The 23565-nt window shown below is 38.5% G+C and overlaps 1 pseudogene; it reads right to left on the bottom strand.

Annotated features, from left to right (window-relative positions):
* Positions 1 to 14619: 14619 nt before the first annotated feature.
* LOC145280535 (U2 spliceosomal RNA) lies at positions 14620 to 14760 on the bottom strand (annotated as a pseudogene).
* Positions 14761 to 23565: the final 8805 nt, after the last annotated feature.

Below are 23565 nucleotides of genomic sequence, written 5' to 3'. Positions count from 1 at the left end.
AACTCTGGCAGTATCCAAAAAATAGTAATTGTCTCAGTAGGAAGGCTTTCCTCTACATTGACAAAGGACCAATTAACTTATGTGCAGCATCTGCAGGACAGATACTACACTTTGATCCCGGCCCGAAGGCCGAGAACAACAGAGTATTTATTTGCACCCCCACCGAGCAAATTAGGCACAAGGCCGATTTTTAATGTGAGGAGTGAAAGGGAAATGGGGACTAACTTCCCGGGGAGTAGGAGAGCTGGATAGTGATAATTGTTATGAAGGGTTGCCTCTACATTGACCAAGGTCTTATATGTGGGGTTCTTTGCTTGCAGTATCTGCCGGAACAGATGGTATTTATTTGCTCCCCCACTGAGCAAATTAGGCACAAGGCCGTTTTTAATGTGAGGTAAAAACCAGCTCCCCTAAAAGTAGGCAAAAAGGGGGCACTCTGGTTACCAAAAATAATAATTGTCCCAGTATAGAGGGTTTCCCCTCCATTGACTGGTACAAATTATCTTAAGTGCAGCATCTGCCGGAACAGATGGTATTTATTTGCTCCCCCACCGAGCAAATTAGGCACAAGGCCGATTTTTAATGTGAGGAGTGAAGGGAGGGGGAAGGGAAAAAGGGGACCAGCTCCCGAGAGGTGGGAAATGGGAGCTGGTTAATGGTCAGGCATGTGGGGTTGCCCCCACATCTGGTCTTTGCTAGTCATAGCTAGTCATAGCTAGTCCCAGCTTGCAGCATCTGCCGGAACAGATACTACACTTTGATCCCGGCCCGAAGGCCAAGAACAACAGAAGGCCGATTTTTTAATGTGAAGGGGAAATGGGGACCAACTCCCCAGGGAGTAGGGGAGCTGGATAGTGACAATTGGTATAAAGGGTTGCCCCTACATTGACCAAGGTCTTATCTGTGGGGTCGCCCCCACATATGGTCTTTGCTTGCAGTATCTGCCGGATCAGATACTACACTTTGAGATATTAAATCCTTTATTCATGTTAAAAATACATTGAAAATCAACAATGAACAAAAAATTTAGGCACATGGCCAACTCAAAAGGGGGGATTGTGGGTGTCGTTGGTCATCCTTGTCACTCCAGAACTAAACAAAATCAAAAGTTTCTCCCAGCTAGTATCTTTCAACATAATACCACATTCACCCTTTCATACTCGGGGACATCCTACTTAACTCCCAATTTTTTAAAACATTTTTTATTGACGTGTAAAAACAAAAGATAACAATAAAAATGGTACAGTAATTCATTTGTATCGAGGGCGGGGGAAAGGGGGGGATTAGTAGGATTAGTAGGACCCTCCCAACCCCGTCTAGTTGATAGACTGCCCGTTCCACTAGGTTTGTAAAAGGAACCTGGCTTCTGCGGGTCAGTCTCTAAGTGGGGATACCCTCTAGATGGGTGTGAATGGAGAAAAGAAAAGAAAATTTTGTGGGTAAGGAATGGGGGTTAGTTTGTATTTCTTTCTCTCCAAGATGAGTGAAATTGAGAGGATGGGGTGAAAACAAAAATTGCAAGAATGAGGGGGTGGGGATCTTGGAGGCTTCCTAATCAGGGAGGGATGGAACACACACTCAGCTAGCTGAGAGGCTATTTGCTAAATTTTACTTTACAGAACTGCGAGTTCCACACCTAGGTGGGGAACACGTATTCAAATTTGTCTCCTCTTCGTACACACAGACTTGCTACATGTATCCATTTTCTGTCAAATGCCGCGCGATGCAGCCTTCTTCTATCACATCTGATCTTCACCCGTAGTTGGTGCTTAAAGAAAGCGATCAGATCCTGATCAGAAAAAGACCCCCCCCCCCCGGCAATCTTGCAGACGCGACGTCCAAATCACCATTCTCGCCACGGCCAGGATTATAACGTAGACCATTTGTCTTTCCCGGTCCCACGGTGGCCTCACATTGTCCACGACATTGGATACAGTAATTGGGCGAGGATGCTCAGGATCGATGCGAGCCGTCACCTCACCAACACACAACCAGTACCGGCAGAGTTTGCGGCAATCAAAGAAAGCATGATCAGTCATTTCTACGGCCGTTGTCCCACAACGGGGACAATCAGGCGACTCCAAAAACCCAGAACTGCATTGTACGTTGTTGAGTGGAAGTGCATTTTGGGCCAATCGCCAGGTGACAGAGAACTCCGAATTGTTTAGATGACTCGAACCTGGCGCCCAGCTCCACACGGAGCGGATCTCACTCTGCTGCCAACCCAAACGCGCGCATAGCGGGTTGTCAGCAGCCCCCCTCACTAGATCCCTGTGGAGTTCCCTATGGGTAGCAGTCACAAGATCGCTGGACCCGAAAGCCAAGAACAACAGAAAAAAAGGCAAACCTCTTTTCTACTTATTTGTACTTTCATAGTCATATCGCTACTTAAATCTATACTTAATAGATGTTTGTTTCTCACCTACGCATATCCAATTATATCCAATAGATACTTTGCTTCCAAGACGACTGCCTGTGTCTGTTTTGCATGATAAACAGTATCCCAAATTTTTATACTTCTAAGTCTACCCTAAAATCTGTATCTCTCATATCTTAATGTGTATTTATATTGTATTCTGAAAGTTATAACCATCTCTCCTGAAAACTAACCAATTGCTCTTTTTCCCAAGTTGCTATAAAATCACACACATTGCACGTACCTCTGAAGAGAGGTTTAGCTTCCGGTCCTTAACTTTAGCAGGGTGACCTTTTAAAAATTGATACACACTTAACATCTATAGATTTTCTATTGCTAAGGTATGCGTTAGCATATATTCTTATCTTATTGCTTAGCTATAAAAAAGATACTTATTAGCCATAGTTTTGTACTTAGATCTAAAGTGATCCATATTAAATACCCATCTTTATATCTCTTTCCCTTAAATGGGTGAAAGCAATACAAAAAGTACCACAAAAAACTGAGCCGATACTCTTTGTTATGCAAAATACAATTTCGATTTTTAAACAAAAGCCCAAGTTATCTTTCTTCATTTGAAGTCAACTTTAAGAAATATACTTAATCTCTACAATTTCTATTTGTATTTACTGTAAATATGTCCATATTCTTATTTGTACTAAATTATACTTTACTTTCAGATATACCTGTACTGAATTGTACTTCAAATCATAAATATGTCGCTACTTTATTCTATATTGATTAGATATATTTTATCCTCCCTATCTTCTTAAATATCAGGAGTTCGGGCATCAAACTTTGATTTAATTTATCAATTTAATCATACTTTAACATGTTATCCTATTCCTAAACTAACATATGAACAATATTTTAACCAAATATTAATTCCTCCATTTCAAACCAAACTGTTGCAAATTTAGTCGCTTCCACTGCATGACTTTTTACTTATCCTTTCTTACAGTAACAATGAAATGGAAAGCAATGTAATGTCCTTTTTAATTGTTCTGAGAAATGTAATTTTTTTAGTAGATATATTACCTTTACTAACTAACCCACTCAGTAGGGCTAATCTTCTCAATGCTGATGGCCCCGTAGAGCTTCTCAGGTCATCCTCCTAGGAAAAGGAAAACTCTGAAACTAAACCTAGGGGAGGAAGGCATTCTTAGAGCTGGTGACTCAAACAAATTACCAGTTTGCAAAGCTAAACTGCTAAGGAGTAGATAGGCACTGTCTATCATCTAGCTTTCATACTTCTTTGCATATCTGCCAGGTGTAGAGGTGCGATCACAGGGACTCGACAGTAACACCCAGTGGTCAACTTTGTTTCCTGACGAACAATGAACATTGTTCACTGCTCCTGCCACATCCCATCCCCTAAAACTGGGCACTCTAGGGAGCTTGAGTGTCATATATGCCAATGCAATGGGATTGAGCTGATTTTTGTCTGATAGGTTGAGAATACTGGATTGACAGTTTCTGGTTGCTATTTCCGACTGACTGTACAGGAGCCCTAACTGTTTGGTAGTGCTTAGAGTGGCTGCTCCATCATGAGTTGCATAATATCAGGATGATTGTAGTGCTATGTCACGCATGGAAAGGGACCCTGCACCCATCTCTGGTGGGCTTTTCTGAGGCCGCAATCCTGTAGATGAGGAGTTGGCTGATGGTCTACTTGTGTTGGATGTGTGGATGTACCTCAGGGATCTAGCCTTGGACCTTTATTATTCCTAATATTCATAAATGACCTTCCTGATAAAATTGTCTCTGAGGTGGATATATTTGCTGATGACACCACGCTCTATAACGGGCACGTTTTCAGCAATCAACTCTGCACTGTATCCACGAACAACATGTGCACTAGGTGTGATGTGGATCCATGGAATTGAAACAATGTCAATGTATGTTGTTCTGCAGAATTCTTTTAACTCATCAATCTTAACCTTTCAATCTGAATTGATGTTCAGCACCAGTTGATCGATCTTAGATCTCAATTCAGAGCTATCGATTCCTTGGGTGAGCAGTTTTCTATTGTTGCAATATTCCCAGTTGGGGAGGTTCCACCATGACCAGTTGGATCAGCTTTCTCCAAAGTGATAGATGTTTCTTCCTTGACTCAGGCTTGTATCTTCTCTTTGGCTTATTTTAGGAATTCTAATGCTTGAGGTACCCTATTTGACACATTTAACTTTGCCTGCGACCAAAACAAATGACCAGCAGTGGCATGGTAGCAGATTTTAAAGATCCATCCAAGAAGATTGTGGAGAGGGTGCATGTTGATGCCTTCTGTTGTGATAAGTTCCTGTGTGACTCCTTTTACGAGTATCATAATCCTCTTCCTTCCAGATGCATGTCCTTCTTGCAGATCTTGAGGGTATCTTCTAGTGACTGATTGACCTTGAACCCTGATGATATGAAATCAACAACTCTGTACTTTGCTCTTTGTGCAGAGACAATAAAACGTGCCACCCAGTTGTGTGCATTTTGCCATCTATCATGGACATTTTGGCACAAACTTCAACATTGATAGATTTGTTGAGATGGTCCACTGAGAACTTAACACGTTGTCATTCCTTCTGAAGATCTGCTACAACTTCACAGTTCTCACGGGTTTCTTTTCTCATCAACATCACTGGACGACAAGATGAAGACGAGGCATGTGAGGGGTTTTCCCAGAGCACTTCACCATTCACAGTCTTTAGGTTCTCGATACGGAACATGAACATGATAATTAATAATAATAAAGAACTATTCTGGTTGAAAATGGAATGTCCACTACTGTTATCTAAGCCATCGTGAAGTGTCATCTGAATCTCGTTGAAGTTGTGGAATGCGGGCAACTGAAGTGATGCAAAAAATTGGGCAGACATAAGTTGCAAGCACTCGAGGTAATCGTACTTCACGCTGCTGTACGGAGTTGCAAGTTTTTGTACTGTTGGCCTCCTCCCTTCTTAAATTTCAACATTTTGTCATAAGATGGAAGAACATCAGCTCCAGCATCTTTGAGGAGTAAACGAATGTCTGTGTAAATCTGTTTGGTCATTTTGCCACTCTCGTAGATGGCAGATGCAACCTCCAATGAAATGTGTCAGTCTTGGATGGACTCATTGCATAGGATAGAGTATCCCACTTTAGCAACCTCTTTGTTTTGAAGGTATTGGTTATTCAGATCAAAGGCAAACATTTTGGTGAGGTGGGGATGTGTTCTGTACTTGAGCAGCAGCTTTGGTCGAATCCATGTGGTCACTGACTTCCTCCAGAGGACGCTTTGTTGGAGCACCACCTTCTCATCAAATGACCTGGATGAACTGAGCACTGAACGAATCTTGTTTTGTTGTTGCCGAAAGTCTTTGAAACACAACTTTGATGTCAGATAGAAGTTTATCACTAGGTGGGACCTCTAGCTTGGATGAGACCTGTTTCACAACTTCATCATAGTCTGGCTCTTTGTAGAATCGAGATCTCTTGCAGGTCTTTAAAATCTCAATGAGAGCAATGTTTGTCATGTCATTCATTATGATTGTGTATCGAAAAAAAAAATGTGAGATGTTCAAAAATTGAAAATGAGAAAAATGGAAATATTCAATTATAATGGATAAATTTAGAAAAAATCAATAATTTTTTCTGGTTTACGGCCAATATTTGACTGAAAATAGCTTTAAAAAGGGTAAATATCAGGATTTTCCAGAAAACAGTGCAGTTTTATGGTTTTCTGATGCCATATTTGAGTTCTGCACCCCCAAAACACAGGAAAAGTGGTTTGAATGATGAAATTTGAGTAAGAATGCAAGAATTATCTGGATTTATGGTTTAAACGGTCATTGTAGGTTGTCCAAAATTACAGGCAAATGGGCAAGTTCAATTTTTTTCAGTATGTTAAGATTAAAATGGTTCTTGAGAGTGATTTTCTTTCACCCAATTGGATTGTGATATCTTTCTATGTCTAGATTCTTATTTGTGAAGCATGAGAAATTTCATCTGTTTTTTTTCTTTTTTTTTTTTTTTTTTTTTGCAATCTTTTGTTAAAATACACCGACCTGGGGCAAATTTGGAGCTTTTTTTATGGAAAAAGTACTCATTTTTATGGTAAATTTTGCGACCCCCCCCCCCCCAAAAAAAAAACAGGTCAAAAACTTGTTCATACGTTGCATTTTTTATAATGAAGTAAATTTAGGGTATCTGGCATTAGGACATATTTAAGGGGTTCTGGAAGAAATTTTCAGCATTTCTTCAGGTGCACCCAAATTTACTCATTGGTGAAATCACTGTAGTCGCAATTTTGCAAAAAATTTGAAATTCACAAACTTCAAATAGGCATATCTCGAGAAATAATTGGAGTTAGAAGACAAATGAGCCCATTTTTTTGCAACCTTAGACTCTGAACTATTCAAATATATAGGTTTCATAATGATTTTAGGAAGTTGCTGAAAATCCATATGTCCGTTTGCCAGCCCAATGTGTCATATGGACATCTGTTATATATATATTTATATATTTATAAAGAACATAAAATACTTGCTAGCTTTACGATTGAGAATCTTTACTAAACCTTGTAATATATTAAATAAAAATTATTTATAATGTATATAACGATTTGTATTCATGGAAATGTAAAAAAAAAAGATATGAGTATTTACACAATTTTAGTAGTGTCATTTAACGGAAACATTTACCCTCATTAAATCTTCTGGAAAGATCCATGACTTATGTGGTGCGTTCATAAATATCTGACATTGTACAGCAGACAGAGAGACACTCAAAAATACTAATTTCTGAGACATAAAGCCATTGAGATATTCCCATTGAAATGCACCAAAATAAAACATTAACAAAAACTACGAAATATGCTACAGCAAATGGGCCAGCTATATTTGAGTATTTGTCTTAATTTAATATTTTTAGACTGTGCTCCTTTTCAGAAGAGGCGAATGAAAATCAGAGACTATTTGGTATATTTGCAATTATAAATATTTCATTTTCAGTGATAAAAGTTTGCAAGTGTTCCATAGAGATGAAAAAATTAGAAGTTATTTAAACCCTATGTCATTACAAAAGTATGATTTTTGACGAACAACTGCTTGTGGATTTATGATTAGACTAGTGTATACCCCCCACCCGTAAAGAATAACAGTAAAATATACCCGCCAGTGTTTGTACTGATATTTATGTAAAACCATAGAATTACATAATTTAATTTTTCATCTAAGAATTATTATTAATATTAATGGTAGTAGCAGTAGTCATAGCAGTAATAGTATTTCTGATGATCCAAAGAAAAATAAACACCTACCGTTAATTTTTTATTTATAGAGAAGGATTTCTTTCCAAATTTATTTCAGACAGTGGAGGTTGTCTGACTTGCTATTTGCTTTCTCGCATCTTGTTATTTGCAATTGTTTCGTCATGAAGCTATAAAACGTCACATTTTACTCGCTAACTTTTGTGTTATGCTTATACACAAAATATACAAATAGATACGCATTGTATTTCTGAAATTTTTTTGAGAAGATGATTGATTATTTTATTATTCGGATTTTTTGGACTACTGTTCTCATCTTGAGTGTTATTTTCACAACATTTCATTTGATAGCACCTCCGACCTTCTTCAGCTGTATATTATTGAACTCGTGAATCTTTCCACACAAGATTTTGAATGGAATTTTTTATTTAATCCACAGCTGTAGCATACTCTCATCCCGTCATGACTGGATAGAAATCCAAAATAATTTACAATTGTATTTTGAGTATCGCCCACATTGAGGATTGAACTTTCAACCTCTAGAACAGAGTAAATTACAAATTAATTTTACCAAGTACTTTATTCACTATGCCATGGCCTCTATTATAGAGTGGTAGACTGCAAGAGATGCAGAGCAATAATGGTCATTTGGATTATCTGCAATTATCAAACTCTAGTTCTCATGAGTAATTATTGGATTACTATTAGACTAACAGAACTTGTGGAAATTTCACGGTAGTTGAAAATTGTTAACCATGTGTCGCTAAAAATGCTTCATAGTCAATAAAAGAAAAGACGCACGGACCTTTCTAACTGGTAAATATCTCAGGCAAGAAATTGTCTTGATTTCAGATTGCGTATTGCTTCTATATTTCTTTTCAGCCTAATTGCCATTACTCAGTTTTTAATTTAATTCATGCCTGGCCAAGCAAATGTTATAAAACCTAAATGTGACGACGTTCAACATCTATTCAAAATATATAAGCAGAATATTGGTTTCTTTCCTTCTCCTTAAAAAAGAAGAGGAAGCTCCTACTAGACGACCCCAAATGTAAAGTGAGCCCCCCCCTCCAATGACCCGGGATAGAAAGGGTAGAACTCCTTAGCGTCATTTGCACGGTGGCCGAAGAACCCACACCTCGAAGATGTAATTTTAGCTAAGTCCATTTTTTTTTGCACACTTTATTTTATTTTATTATTTTTTTTATTTTTTAAGCCAAACAAATCTAACCCTTTTTTTTTTTTTTTTTTTTCGTTTGTGCTCATATCATTCTATGTAATTTTATTTTATTTTTATTTCTCACACATCTTGACCATTCTTGATTCACTTATTTTAAAACAATTTCCTGACAAATTTTTCTTTCTTTTTACTATGTTACATCGACGTAGTAGAGGGGAGGGGGAATCCCTATTAGCTTATTCAGATGACACAAGAACTTTATTTAAGTACGATACTTAATATTAACAGCCATGGTAAGATGCAAAAAAAAAAAAAAAAAGTGACACCCAATTTAACTTTCACTATTCGTAACTGAAATATGCAGTATCTTAGCTGTGATACTAGGGCTATTTTTCCTGAGTGGATGCTATGCTCTGCGCATGACCTTAATGTCTGCCTATAAATACAGAATACGAATTCCGAATCGCCATGAACTAGTTCTTGTAACTGGAAAAAAAAACACCTAACTGCTAGCTACGAAATCCCAATATACATTTTACCTCCAAGACAATTACCTCTGTCTAACCTGCATGCGCCCCCCCCCAAAAAAAAACCTTACCTGCCACTCTAAATCCTAATGGAGATCTGTTTCTTGTAAATTAATAACCCCTGTCTCCTTCCCACCAAACCGCCACTTAACTCCTACATTGCACAGCGTTTGTAGTGGAATCCTTAACTTCCAGCCCCTAACCCTCACATGCTAACTGCTTAGTCATCACTAAACATCTATACAATTCTACCTATTAGACATGCATTGGAGTTCATTCCTATTCCAGTTAGGTATTTAACAGCCAAAGTATGTACTCAGAAGCAAAGCGCACCGCACTGCATTACACAACTATGTCTCCTCCTAGATAGCTTTGCAACGCTAATACGAAACTGAACCAATGCTCCTTGCTATGCTAAATGTCCATGACTCTTACTTGAAAGCTGAAATTATGTTCCCTCAATAATAGAAACACACTTTGTACCTTCAACTTTATTCGCATCTACTAAAACTTGCCCATATATCTATTTACCTAATTACACATGACTCAAAACTTACTGTTTTATCCATACTATATTGCACTCGCATCTCAAGCCCTGCTGACATCTAAAATATAGTTTGGGCACAACTCGTAGTTCAATTCTTAACACCTACTCACACTTTAATGTTATCCTAGACCCAAGCTAACATGAATAAAAAAAAAATATATATATATATATATATAAAGGGAAAGCCTCAAACCACATTATCTCCTTCTAACAAGCCTTCTTACAATCATAGTTGCTTACACTGCATGAGCTCTACTCAACCCCTTTATCCAGTAACAATGAAATAGCAATGTCCCTAATTCACGTTGAGGAGTGTAACTATTCAGCAGATATATAACCTCTACAAACTAACCTAGTAACATTAACTAACCATGCGGGGTCGCAGAAATACCTGGATTGAACCCAGGCGCGGAACAAACCCTCTCAGTGGTGACGGACCCAGTAGATCTTTCCAGATCATCCGTCTAGGAGAAGGAAAACTCTGAAACTAAACCAAAGGGGAGGGAGGCCTCTTTAGTCTTAGATGACAACCTTCCTAGAGCTGGTGACTCAAACAAACTACTGGTTTGCAAACCTAAATTGCTTAAGGAGTAGATAGGTTCTGTCTATAGCCCGGCTTCCATACTCCTTCTTTGCCTATTAGTCAGGCGCAGAGATACTATCACAGTGATTCGACAGTAACACCCAGTGGTAGATCTTGTTTCTTGTTTAGGGCAATGAACGCCGTTTCCCTACTCCCGACACACCCCACCCCTAAAGCTGGGCACTTGAGAGTGCTTGAGTACCATATATACCTGAGCAATTAGATTGGGTTGACCTTCCTCTGATGGGTTGAGGGTACCGGATTGACAGTTACTGGCTGCTGTTTCCGACTGGTAGTACAGGCGGCCTAACTCTTTGGTAGCACTTGGAGCGGCTGCTCCATCAACAGTTGTATAATATCGGGATGTTTGTAGTGCCATGTCGCGCATGGAAAGGGACTCTGCACTCATCCCCGGTGGGCTTTCCGGAGGCCACAGTCCTAGTTGATGGAGGGTCAGCTGATGGTCTACTTGTGATGCATGTGTGATACTCTGCATAACCTCCTGTTCGGCTCCCCCTTACCTAACTGAAACTCATTAAAAAACATGATGACAGTAAAATCTAAAAATAAGCTTAAACCAGGCTTAGGGTCAAACAAATTCAACTTGCCTCCTCCCTTGAGGCTTGCATTCACAAATATCCGTGGGCTTAGAACTAATTTAGCTGATGTTGAAGCATTTCCCCTAACAAATACCCCGGATATCTTAGCACTAAGTGAGACTAACCTACACTCCTCCATCCCCTCTAACTACTTTAACATGCCTGGATATCTCCCACTCTGCCGTAAGGACTCTGACAGACACATGCACGGACTTGGAGTTTACATTCGTAATACCCTTCCCTTGACTAGAGAAACAAACCTAGAAATGGATGATCAAGCCTTTATGTGCTTTAGACTAATTATGCAACACAACATTAGCTACTTTTACTTTCTCTACCGCTCTCCCTCGACCCAAGACTGCACCATAATAAACAAAGTATCTGACAGCATAGACACAGCACTCTCCTTTGACACTAGCGCCCAAGTACATGTATTTGGTGACTTTAATGGCCATCACAAAAACTGGCTTGGATTCTATACTTACACAAATGCAGCAGGCAGCACAACTCATAGCTTCTCTATATCTCACTCCCTATCACAAATTGTTACTTTTCCAACCCTTTTCCCTGATCAGGAAGAACAACACGCATCACTCTTAGATCTGTTTTTGACCACAGTTCCTGATGAATGCATAACAGAAGCCGACAGCCCACTCGGGAACGCTGATCATGCAGTGATAACGGTTGAAATCGCCCTAAACTCTGGAGCCAAAACTGAAGAGCCAGTGCTCAAAACAACGAGATATTATAAGAAGGCTGACTGGGAAGCCATCAGAGATCTTATCAGAGACGCCCCATGGGGAAATATTTTTTCTCTTCCTGCTGAACAGTGTGCAAACGAGACCACTGAATGGTTCAAAACTGCAATCGAAGCGCATGTTCCCATGTGGAAATTCTATAGCAAGCCCCACTCTCCTCAATGGTTTACTTCCACTTGCGCAACTGCCATTGCTCAAAGGCAGCATGCATTCCACAGATTTAACCGACATAAGTCCAGTTCAAACAGACAGAAGTACATAGAAGCTAGAAATAACGTTAAGAAAGAAATAGCGATAGCTAAGAGGGAATTTACGGAAACCACTAAAAAACGCATCAAAGCACAAATACTAGGAACTCGTGACTTCTGGAAAATCTACAACAGTGTAGCAAATAATGGGCAATCAACAATTCCCCCACTAACCAACAATCACGAGGTTGTTTGCTCAGCAACCGAAAAGGCTAACATGCTTGCCAGTCGGTTTGCCTCAAACTCCACACTGGACCCTTCCAACCACCCCCTACCTCAATTTCCTATGCGGACAGACGCCACGCTAGACGATCTGGAAATCACCCCATCTCAGGTGCATGCTATCATAAAAAACCTGGACACTTCAAAAGCATGTGGACTCGATCTCATCCCAGCTCTGCTATTAAAAAAGTGCTCAGCCGAAGTAGCTTCAGTTCTCTCCAAACTCTACAACAAATGCCTAAATGAATTTTGCTTTCCGGGCTGTTGGAAAACTGCTTCTGTGGTACCAGTATTCAAGAATTCTGGCGAAAGAACTGACCCATTAAATTATCGCCCTATTAGCCTCCCCCCACTTTTTGCCAAAATATTTGAGACCTTAATTAACCATGCTCTAGTCTAGCACCTTACAGATGCTAAACTTCTGACCGACCAACAATATGGATTTAGACAAGCCCGTTCCACAGCAGACATCCTAACTGTAATCTCTGAATGCATATACCATTCACTGGACAAAGCAGCAGAGGGCAGAGCGGTAGCTCTAGATATATCTAGGGCTTTTGACAGGGTATGGCATGAGGGTCTCCTCAGGAAGATTAGATCATACGGTATCACTGGTAGAATACTTAACATAATTAAATCCTTCTTAGATAAGTGAAAAATCCAGGTTGTCCTCGACGGTCGTACATCTAAACAATATGATATAAATGCGGGAGTGCCCCAGGGATCTATCCTTGGACCTCTACTGTTCCTGATATTCATAAATGACCTCCCCGACAAAATTGCCTCTGAGATGGGTATATATGCTGATGACACCACACTCTATAACAGGCACGACAGGAAAACAAATGAACATATATCTAAAGTAATGGCAGAAACACTAGAGGATGACCTCCAATCAGTAGTGGAATGGGGACAAAAATGGATGGTCACGTTCAATGCCGCCAAGACTAAACTAGTTTCATTCAATAATTACAAGAAACCTTCTCTACCACCTATAGCAATGGCTAACGACTCTTTATCTGAAAGTACGTCTTTCAAGCTCCTTGACCTAACGTTCACAGGAAACATCAGTTGGAACAATTACATCGAGGGCATTGCCAGGGCCGCTGCAAGGAAGGTGGGCTCTCTCTACCATGCTAGAAAACTACTAACACCCGAAAGTATCCTGTACCTCTATAAGGCAACCATTCGCCCATGTATGGAGTATTGCTGTTATATTTGGGCTACTAGTCTCTCGCTCCTTGACAGGGTTCAAAAGAGTCGCAAATCTGATAGGCCCTAAACTGGCATCTAAGCTTTAGCCTCTATCCCATCGACGAAACGTTGCATCCCTCTGCCTGTTTTACAAGTATTTTAATGGTGAATGCTCTGATGAACTGCAAGCACTTGTGCCCCCACGACATGATCACCCTCGATAGACCCGACAAGTTGCAAAATCCCACCCCCACACTGTAGAGATCCCTAGATGTAAAAGATCTTTCTACTCCGGTAGTTTCTTCCCCATAACCGCTAGACTTTGGAATTCCATTCCAGGTTACTGCTTCCCCAACTGTACTGACATGCAGAATATCAAGTGCAACGTGAACCAACATCTTGCTGCCCAAATCCCTACATAGTACCCCAGTAGTTGTTTCCCCTGATAGTAGCCCCCTACACCAAAGTGGCAATGTGCCTTGTTTGGGGTGAAAATGTAATTAAAAAAAAAAAAAAAAAAAAAAAAATTTTAAACACATAAATAAGATAAATAAAAAAAAAACAACAAAATAAAACAAATAACGATAAATTTAAAACAACGACCCTGGTGTCTAACTCTGTCCCGTGGGGAGGCATTGTAACTAGGAACTTCTTAGAAAATTCTTTATAAAATTTTTAAAGCTAAAAAGAATTGATTTAAAAAATTCAGATAAAAATTCAACACACAATGCATTGTTTTTAAAAAAAATATTTTTTTAAATATAAATTAAAGTAACAGATGTCAATTCACTGGCACATTCTTTTTAATTTTAAAAAGAATCTATAATAAACAAGGCCGATAGCCATTAGTCGCGTGCTCTCATGTAACGAATGAATGCGTGAATGTAGAATTGACATGAAATTCTTAAAGATAAACTAAAATGACGGAAAAATGGGCTAAAATGACTTAAATGAATAAAAAGTAAATGACTTAGAATGACTTTAATGAACTTAAGGATGGATTGAATGACCTTAAGAATGACGTGAATGCTTAAAAAATAACTGGAATCCTTCAAAAACAACTTGTATGATCTGGAGAATAACTTGAATGGCTTGGAGACTGACTGGTTGTAAAGTGGGTGATCATTTTACATTAAATTAATGCAGAAAACTGATCCCCCACTTTATATCACAAAGTTACAAACATAAGTACAGCATGTAGTAAGAACAGATACTACACTTTGATCTTGACCAAAAGGCCAAGAAAAGAGTATTTATTTGCTCCCCCACCGAGCAAATTAGGCACAAGGCCGATTTTTAATGTGAGGAGTGAAGGGGAAAATGGGGACCACTCCCCGTAGAGTAGGGGACCTGGATAGTGACAATTGGTATGTAGGGTTGCCCTACATTGACCAAGGTCTTATATGTGGGGTTTCCCCCACATATGGTTTTTGCTTGCAGTATGTATTTATTTGCTTCCCCACTGAGAAAATTAGGCATAAGGCTGTTTTTTAATGTGGAGAGAGAGGGAGTAGAGACAGAAAAGGGGAACAGCTCCCGAGAGGTGGAAAATGGGAGCTGGATAGTAACTGTTGGTCTGTAGGGTGATCCCTACATTGACCAAGGTCTTATATGTGGGGTCGCCCCCACATATGGTCTTTGCTTGCAGTGTCTGTCGGAACAGATACTACACTTTGATCTTCGCCAAAAGGTCAAGAAAAGCTGTATTTATTTGCTCTCCCACCGAGCAAATTAGGCACAAGGCCGATTTTTAATGTGAGGAGTGAAGGGGAAATGGGGACCAACTCCCCGGGGAGTAGGAGAGCTGGATAGTGACAATTGGTATGAAGGGTTGCCCCTACATTGACCAAGGTCTTATATGTGGGGTTGGTATTTATTTGCTCCCCCACCGAGCAAATTAGGCACAAAGCCGATTTTCCGGACAGTAGGGTAGCTGGATAGTGACAATTGGTATGAAGGGTTGCCTCTACATTGACCGAGGTCTTATGTGGGATTGCCCCCACATATGGTCTTTGCTTGCAGTTTCTGCCGGAACAGATACTGCACTTTGATATTGGCCAAAAGGCCAAGAAAAGGTTAAAAAGCTAAGAACATCATCTATTAACAACAGACCTTTGATCTTAACCAAAAAGGCCAAGCACCAAAGTGTTACCGACAGACTGACCAGCCGACCGACAGAGTGACTTATAGAGTTGCTAGCATGCGACTAAAAACTTAGTCTACTCTCAGCATGAATATTTTAAATTATAAAATAAAACTACCAATTTGAATAACCAATTTGAAACCGTAAACTGACAGCCATGTTTTTTGTTTGTTTTGAAAATTTTTGGAGAGGAAATGATTTTAATGATTTTTAACTGATAAAGAGAGACTATAAAAGGAGGTAATTCGTTTCTCATTAATTAATGTTTGCGATAATGATGTTTTTGTGACATCAAACATTGGACAAGTAAATTAATATTTAGATTGGGTTACTGTTCTGGAGAGATGAAGAAACGTTATAAAATATTTTGTCCAATAGTAAGTATGAAAACCTGATTTTCGATAAATATCAATGTTGCTGATTTGTAATTATTAAAATTTTAAATCACCTTCACGAAGTAGTAAAAAAAAAAAGGCACAAACTTTGGAAGTTGTATTTCTTTTTAGCGGGGGCGGTTTAAAAGCAAGTTGAAATCAATCATTAGGGGTTTTTGGTGACTTCCTCAACCCTGCACTAAAAACATCTGAAACCTCACTTTCATCCAATCAACCCTCTTTTTTTTTACTGGCTGAGATCCAACCACACCTGCTCTTTCTATAGCAGATAATGACGAGTATTTGCCACAACCAGACGCCCACATTTAACTTTTGCCAAAGAAACTCAGTAATAATTAGCTGTGAGAAGGTTCTAATTTTTGTAAATATATGCAAAAAAAACCCCCCCAAAAAACAAAACAAACCCCCCCCCCCCAAAAAAAAACAAACAAACAAACAAAAAAAGCATATTGCCCCGGAGAAAGGAAAAAGATTTCGACAGGAAGCTTCCGTTGTGACCTAGTTAACATTGCCAGCAACGAAATATTTCAAAACTCCCACGCACAGACATCGACTAATTGCCGAGTTTTTTTTTTTTATCAATATTATATTTCTCTTTGTCTGTTTATCTGTCTGTTGGTTCTACTTTTTCTCAGAAACTACAGATCCACTCTGACTGAAATTTTGTATAAATATTTACTATAACGAGGTGCAGTAAACTTGTAACATAACGCGTATGGTGCGAGTGTAATAAAATCAGCAGCAGCGTAGGATAGCTAACTAACAAAAATATTAGCAGCAGCAACCGCCTTAGCACATATGCAAATTAAGCAAGTGTGCACGCGCTGACGTCACAGGAAGGAGAAGAAAAAAAAGGAGAAAGGGAGAAAGGAGGACAGCATGGTCGAGCAAAAAAAAAAAAAAAGAAGCAAAATGTGAGCCAGAGAAGATGCATGTGTGAAGTCGAAGGCGAGAAAACGCTAACTATGGCCGGCATCAGATGACGGGGAGACAGACACATGTTATATGGCAGAGCGTTGTAAAACACATGGGTATGCGGAAATACTTTGGAGAAAGATAATAAAATGCGTTATTGTTGGAAAAACCACGAATAAATGCTTTTTCATTTGTACTTTCAAAAATGCCGAATCGGATTTTTATTTCTTTTTGTTTGTTTGTTCCTTTGCGTGTGGGTTCGAGTGGCTGAAATGTAACGACACAGTTCGAGTGTAATGGTCACGTTACAAACTAAGTATTATGATATCCGTTTGATGCACAAGAACGGATTAATAGGAATTAATATTCAATGCAAAAATGAGCACAAATTTAATCATACTCAACCATCAATTGGCATAAAGCACTCATTCTAAGTCAACGGCCTATAAATTTTGTCCATTTTTAACGAATTAAAATGTATAGTTTCTTCTATTGTGCTTATAACCAGAAACAAAAAAGAATCACGAAAAGACGCAGTAACCATTTCAAATTAGAATAAATATTAGACTAGTTAGTGTGAATCCCTTAATTGTGTCTATGTATGTGTTCCATTATGCTAACATGAACGACACCCATCTAAACAGGCGTATACGTTCCGTGCTTGTTTATGACGTGTCCTTAATGTGTTAATAATGTCTTTAGTGGTTCTTCACTTTTTGAACCGTACTCGTCTATTTATGTTGTGTGATGTATATATACACGTTTTACGTTCCGTGATCGTCTAAATTTACATGCGCGCGTGTGCGTGGGTGTCATATATTAGACATACCTTATATTCACTGGTCTATCTGGAATTCATCTTCTTGGAGGGACTGGTACCTGTTGGACGAAAGACGTTTACTTAGTTTTTTATTCACTTTCCCAGATGTCGACGCAGATAAACATGAAAAGTGAGTTCTTTTCTTGTGGTATTTAACAGTCTCCATTGAGAGACACGTCATCCCCCCCCAATCATTAACCCAACCGCTGTTCACCGTGTCCAAATTCCAGCTCCAAGTAATCTCCAGCTAACCTGATCCACATTACTCACACGTAGTTCCGATCAGCTGATAAGATCTTCCGGTAAACCTGTCTATGATCTAGCGTTGTTATATTTTGACAGGTTTTATGAAAACATCATCATATCCATCTCTTGCCTACCTCTCTAGTTAGATAGATAGATCGAAATGGATAGACAGCTAGATCGATAGATAGATAAATAGCTACAAAGTTAGACAGATAACTTATTGTGTTCTAACTATTTCATAACAATTGTTGTTACCCTCTAGGAACCAGGACGCTGTTGGTCTGGATTTTCTTAATTTCCTTTTAGGCAGAAATCAGGAAATTTTAGAAACAGGATGATTTTCTATAATCATTTTTTTTCGTAACCAAGCAATATTTTTACCAGATTTAGTCCCTAGTTTAGTCACGTAAATTCTTGCAAGTTAAAAACAAAATACGTCGAAATTGTATTCGCGTTTCTCCCGCAATGAAACGTTGGCTTATTTTCTTCCACCACTCGATTGCGTCTCCCCCAATCAGTCGTGGGCACTTATTGTCGTGGTTCTCCACACCGCTATTACACAAATGCAATAATTTTAACCTAAAAAAATATAACTATTGGCTGATCCATGGGTTCAATTTCCTTAAATATGAATAACTTTTAGTCATCGTCAGAAATGATAGGAAGGGCACAAACGCCGCTATCTAGCCAGACTTTTCATTATACGTTGTCTCATTGTGTCATAAGTTATTTTATCTATATCACATGATTACATGGAAGCATATGATGTATGGGAACAGGTAAATCTAAGGTTAAAACTTTTCAATCACAACCAAGCAACTCTTTTGTATCTGACAATTTAAACTGAACTCCGAAAACATATTTTCGCAAATTAATATGTAACACAGTTGTTTTTTACAAGTAGAAATATGATTTTCGCTGCTTCTTCTTCCTTTCTTTATTTCATCCAATGTCAGTAGACGCAGGTGAAACGTGAACAAATTCCGATTGCCAGAGTTCTCGATCGGCCAGAGTTCTCGATCTGGCAGGAACTGAGCAACCAGCTCAGTTCCTGCCAGACCGGTTTTCCTCTTCAATAATGGATTTCAGTGTTACACATGGACGTCCAACTCTCATTTTTGCATCTAGAGACCTGCCGGTTTATTATGGCGACTAATATGACCGGCAAGTGCTAGACGTCTCTGTTTCACAATATTGGAAACACGAGGTAGGGAACCATACAATGACTTGTTTGTTGGATGACTTTTCCAGGATATGTTGTAGGCTAATCTAAGCATTTTTGTATATTTACTATCGAGATGTTTTCGGCGTGATATGCTTAGCGTCCATGATTCTGAGCCGTACAGAAGGATTGGCTCTATGTAGGCTTTGAAGACCTTGGTCTTGGTTTATTTCTTGATTGGAGATTTCCATACTTTCTCTAAAGAATGGAATGCCCTCAATGCTAGCGCGATCCTAATATTCATATCATGTTCGCTTTCGGAATAGCCTCCCAGGTATTTGAAGTCGTCAACACAGCCAATTTCTGATCTATCCGATGAAAGCAACGGTGCGTTAGAAGATCGATTTAGATGCATGTACATTGCTTTTGGAGAGTTCGATTTCCACTGTTCAACAACAGCCTTTTATGGCCTTCAAAAGTATATTTATTGCGTGTCATCTGCTTTTGTATCTAATTTACTATTTCTGTTGTGTGTTCTTTGATCACGGAAGGCTAAAAGTTGTCGAACGCTGATTTGTCGCCCGTCGAAAAACATCATCCTCAAACATTTCAAACTAAATTCGTTTTTTAAATGTGGCATCGAGTTTCCATTTAAACTTCTATTTAGTTCTGTTAGAACTGAAAGTTCTACACATTTCTTTCATTTTTTTGACAAATGACTATTCGCTATTGTCAAAGTGAGCAAGGTTAGTTAAGAAGTTAAAGCAGTTATCAACCTTTCCTGATTATTTACTGGCGATGCATAAAATGTATTAGAAACAGTGTATTGTATGACATTAATTAAACACAATTTTTTTTTTTACCTTTTAGTGATTGTGAAATTATGGGCCCTTGCTTTGTTAAATAATTGCGTCGGGCAACGTCGAAATGGACAGGTTGACTTTTAATATTTCATCCACTTTCAGTATTATTATCCGTGATATCTTCTCAACCATTCCCATGATTCCAAGTTTTTCGGAATTGTTCCTAGTGCTCCTACTATCACTCGTGTTATCCTGACTTTCTTCATCTTTCATATTTTTTCATCTCTCTGGCAAGTTTCGCGTATTTGCTTCTCCATCTCCTTGATATTCACCCTGTGATCTGCTGAAACAGTGAAATCGACGACCTGACAGGACGTTCCCTTCTTGTTAGAATATCTATTATGATGTCCGGTCTTTTTGTTTGCATGTGTTTGTCTGTTTGAACATCTATATTCCATAGAATGTTGTGATTTCCCTTCTCAAGTACTGTTGCCGGTTTACGCTTGTACCAGGTTTTGTATAGTTCCCAGTGTACTGCCTTCCTTACTTGATTGTGTCTGTTCTTATATTCTTGTGCGGCCAGTTTACTGCATTCAATTATGTGGTTTATTGTTTCGTCTCATTGTCCACAGAGTCGACATTTGCTGTTTTCTTGTGCCTTGTCGATTTTTGCTTTGGTATAATTAGTTCTAATCGTTGTTATTAGTGATTCAGTTTCTCTGTTGAGGTGTCCTTTTCGTAGCCATGTCTAAGTGACTTAATCCACAATACATTGCACTGTAGAGAACCAACTGTTGATTTTATGGAATTATTTTATATATAATGGATTGAATTAAAGTTTAAAATGCAAAAGTAAAGTAATATTCTTCGATTGTGCTCTATACTGAAACATTCATTTCGAACGCGCCCCTGTCATATCAAAGAACATACTGCTTATTTTATATAACTAGCCTTACTACTTATGATGTGTTAAGTACTTGAACTTAAGTTTAAAATGAAAAAGTCAAGTATTATGGTGAAATTGTGAAACAAACATTCATTCCGAACGCGTCCCTGTCATATCAAAGGACCTCCTTGATGTTATACGTTGGCTGTGTGGTAATAAAACTTTTCAAATGCACTTGTGATGTTAGGCTGTGTAAGGTGTTATATTTTAGTCAAAATCGCATGTTCCTTCTTTTATCGGATTATTTCGATTATCGATTATCGATACTTATCGAAGACATTCCGATACAAAACCTATCTAAGAAAACTGCCAGGTTCATAAAGTACCTTCCTGTGAAATTTCATAAAAATCGGCCCAGTCATTTTCGAGTCTATATGGAACGAACTCACAAACAAAGTTATATATATATATATATATATATATATATATATATATATATATAATATAATATATATACACTACTGTAAATATGCAGTTCTTCGTGTATGAAAAACTCTTTGTTATTTATTGAAAAAGAAAATACAACCTTGTTATATATTGATCATCGAATTGCATTCATCTGCAAAAGATCTAGCTAATTTGCATATTCTTTTAAACATCCATTTTAATTAATTCCCTATTAGTTTTTTCGCTTTTCTTATGGGATGATCAAATTTAGTTAACTATTACGTGAAATTATATTCATACAGATATTCTACATGATTTATACTTGCGTAATATTTGCGTAAACACAAACCTAAACCTCTTTCTCTATATATTTATATGTACGTATATATTTTTGTTTGAAAATATTTGCCTACCAAACTCCGCTGTCAGTTTTTAGTCTATAGATATGAAACTTAATATATAAGGTATTCGAACCCATACGAAACTTTATATTTGGGTTTTAGCCGAGGAAAATCGGTGAAAAAGTGTGGAAATTAAAGAAATGTAATTTGCCAGGTGAAGGTCAAATGACGGCATTACGAATATGCATGCGTAACTTTATAGCTATTAACTCATGTTCTAATTTTTAGTCTTGCAACAAACATGTCTTCATAGCTCAGGCATTAACGTCAAAGGAAAAAGTAAATCGTAAGCTAAACGTTTTGGTTTCGATTCTCGATGGTGGGGCACTAGTTATATTTTTTTAACTTTTAAAATCATTACTACATATTGGATTCAATATACTCCATAATATAAATCTCACTTTTTGTATGCATGTATGTATGTATGCATGCATGTGTATACATATATATTTTATGTCAGGTCATGTCATATGCTACTGGTACCATGTAACCCAGTACTACCTGCCTCATGGTCGGGTCACCGGCGACTAAACTGGTTCCCCCACCAGACTTGTTTGGTGAGGAGGGCGGTTAGTCTCCCTGAAGGATTAAAAACAAGACCTTCCAAAGGGCGAATGAACTCTTTTTCTGGGTCAACGGCCAACTAGCACCGTGTATATTTGTGTGTGTGTATATGTGTATTGGGGTAGAGAGGGCTCCCGTAAGCCGTGGTGAAGGCAACCTTTCTAGGAGAAGCAAATCTCTGATTTAAAAAACCATAAAGCGGGAGACCAGTACCCGCATTAAGCTGGTCTGCAGTTTAATTTGTTGCTGGCTATCTTGCTCTTACTTGTTGCTGGATCTCAACATTTTGAACCGAGAGAGAGACTTAGCTGTCGTACAAAGCTAAGACTCTGTAACATCATCTTTGTATAGATACTCCCTCAGACATTTGGGCTCATGGATTTTAAATTTCTGTGGGAGTGGCACTCGTCTGACAAGACGTTGCAATCATCATCATGTATGTATGTATGTATGTATATATGCATGTATGTATGTATGCATGTATGTCTGCCTAAACTTTCGACAGAAGCGATGAATTTTCACGAGATCAGTATCGTTTTGAAGCTCTCGACCCTTTGGACAACAAATATAAAAAAAATCAGCTGAAAACATTAATTTCTTCACCATAAACTGGGCAATTTTCTACAAGGACGGGGCCGCTTTTTTCGCCGATATTTTCGAAAGTCATCCCCTCTTTTCGATTGCTTAGCTTAATTTAAACTTTCGCCACTTCCGGTTTGCCGATGGACGCAACGGCAAAGACGTCCCGTGTTTTTGTTTACGTTCTTTTCCTACTTCGCGATACGGGTTCGAGCCTACCTTTCTCTACACACACCTCTAAACACCCGGGCAACGCCGGAAACCCAGGCTAGTAAAATAATAAATACGAAATCTACATTAATAATAAATACGAAATCTACATTAATTAAAATATCATATTTAAGCGTATTTTACGATCGGGCAATGCCGGTCGGCCTGCTAGTATAATTATAAAACTCTGTGAGCCGTCGATCGCCTGTGCTTGCATCTTGTTTATCAAAAACATAATTATCATAGAAACCAACTTGTATTTCATAAAATTCACGCTGCTTTCTCACAATCCAACTATATTTAATACTAATAAACTTCAGTCTTTGCTTCACTTGTAATTTCAATCATCAAACTATGTTTTGGTTTGGGTTTCGTGTCTAGCTGATGGTACTCAAATCATATTTTTTTTTTTTACTTTTGAAATCAGAACTATATATTGGAATAATTGACTCTATAATAATAAATACGAAATCTGTGTAAATTA

Source organism: Euprymna scolopes, chromosome 7 (genome assembly GCF_053919585.1).
Source record: "Euprymna scolopes isolate OS-2025 chromosome 7, ASM5391958v1, whole genome shotgun sequence".
In the NCBI taxonomy this organism is placed as follows: Eukaryota; Metazoa; Mollusca; class Cephalopoda; order Sepiida; family Sepiolidae; genus Euprymna; species Euprymna scolopes.
This window is presented reverse-complemented; position numbering and strand designations above follow the sequence as displayed.